A 2,081-nucleotide genomic window follows, 5' to 3' on the forward strand; every position below is an offset into this window, starting at 1 on the left:
GGTCTTCCATACCCCATATCTGTCAGTCACTAAGTATAGGCTGCCAGGGAAGCAGGAGCAGAACTTCCCAATCAAGGAAGGCCCCATACAGGAAAAATCTTCAGAGAAGGGGACAACGGTGAGCTGCTAGCTGCCAGTAGTCATAGGAGTTGAGAGGCGGTAACACTGGATGATAGAGACGGTCAGGGGAGCCCCACTGGCATCCTCTACAGTCAGTAATGTGTACATGGAAGACAAAGGGCATGTGCCTGGCTATCTAATCACCTATACTGATCAGCTCTCCAAAGGCTTGGAAATCTCAATACTGCTAGAAATTCCTTGCCATGGTGTTTCAATAATCCCAATGGTCAGAGGCCACCAATAAAAACACATTCCACTAGGGGCCAGCAGGTGGCATGGGGGTTAAGGTGCTTGGACTCCCACATGGTTGACCATGGTTCAAGTCCTGGACCTGGTGGCTTGCTTTATCACTTTCCTGCTCCCTCTCTCTCTGTTGGTCTCTGGTCAAATTAAAAAATAAGTGCTCGCTTCGGCAGCACATATACTAAAATTGTAATGATACAGAGAAGATTAGCATGGCCCCTGCGCAAGGATGACATGCAAGTTCGTGAAGAGTTCCATATTTTATGTAAATAGCACTAAACATTCTCTTTCCGCAACCTGTACTTACAGATTCTTTCTGTAAACTAAATTTTAAAAAAATCATAGTGCAAATAATAATAATAATAATAACAAATACAATTAAATAAATAATTCTTTTTTTTAAAAAATGAGCTCCACTCCCGCTCTACATCTGTAGGAGCACAGCTAACACTCAGGCATCTCGTTTGTGTATTTCCCTCACCCAGTTAAGAGTAATTTATGCAACTGGGAATCAGGCTTTGTTTTGCAAAGAATTATAAACTTGAAAGCATCTGCATTAGGGGTGGTTGGGAAAGCAGTGGGAGAGAAAAGCTATTAGGCTAGGCGTGCTCATTGCTTTCTGTTAATAGGACATCTTTAGCCTATAATGGTGTCAGGAATATTAAAACATCACTGATGGGCAAATACTTTATAACAACAGTTTTACCCAGAGACTTACTCATGGTTGGATTATGATGGAGAAGCACTCAAATAGCTATTGATTTCTGTTAGTTGTGTGAAAAGAGATAAAAGGATATTGCTGCGATTTTACCATCTTATCCTAAACAATTGGAAATGAATTGACTTTTTTTTTTTTTTTTTGAGAAAGAGATTTTTGCTGTAGGATGCGTGTACTCACTGGAGAGACAGAAAGACAGAGAGACAGAAAGCAAGAAATCATCCTCCCAGGGGAATGGCCATGCCACAATTCTTTCTTCTCCATTCTTCTCTTGGGATTTTGGACTTGTGCACACATGCCCAGCATGAGTTTTAAGCTGCCAGTTCTAGGACTTGAATCACAGTTGACTACGTGGTAGTCCAGTGACCTAGCCATTATGCCATCTGCTGGTCCCAACCCTTTTTTTAAAAAAATTTACCAGAGGCTGTGTGCACTCACCAGACAGAGAAAACAAGAGAGGACAAGTGAGAAAGCCCCCCCCCCATAGGAATGGTCACATTACAATCCATTCTCCTCCATCTCCCTCTCCTTTTGGGATTTTGGACATGCATATACATGTGCCTGGTATGTTTTCCAAGCCACTGGGTCCAGGACTTGAAATTCACCGTCACCTGTATGGGATCCAGCTGCCTTAACCACCATGCCACCAGCTGGACCAATGAATTGCTCTTTGGTAAGAAAAGGCTCAACCCTTGATGGACCACTAGGTGGCCCTATCTGTGGAAAAGCAGGTCAATACTATAGCTAGCTGGGTTCATTTCTGAACTGGAAGTAATTTCCCAGCTGTCTAAGCTGGTGCACAGGACACTGAAAGGTGAGGTCTACGGCAACCATGATTAGTGGTGGGATCCAACAGGACTTACAAGGCACGCTGCGGTTCCTCCTCAGGAACAGAGGACTGGGGCGAGAAGCCTAGGTCTCAAGTCTATTGACCTTAACAGCATCCCACCCTTTGACCACCATCCCCAGCATAGGGGAAGTAAGTTAGCATGAACCACAG

General features: G+C 43.9%; 1 non-coding gene across 1 annotated transcript; it reads left to right on the forward strand.

Annotated features, from left to right (window-relative positions):
* Positions 1 to 520: 520 nt before the first annotated feature.
* On the forward strand, positions 521 to 627 carry LOC114004967 (U6 spliceosomal RNA). Its single transcript, XR_003546902.1, has one exon. It is a non-coding gene; the product is annotated as a U6 spliceosomal RNA (small nuclear RNA).
* The last annotated feature ends 1,454 nt before the right edge of the window (positions 628 to 2,081 follow it).

The sequence above is a fragment of the Tupaia chinensis genome, unplaced genomic scaffold, assembly GCF_000334495.1.
Source record: "Tupaia chinensis unplaced genomic scaffold, TupChi_1.0 Scaffold140845_1, whole genome shotgun sequence".
Lineage (NCBI taxonomy): Eukaryota > Metazoa > Chordata > Mammalia > Scandentia > Tupaiidae > Tupaia > Tupaia belangeri.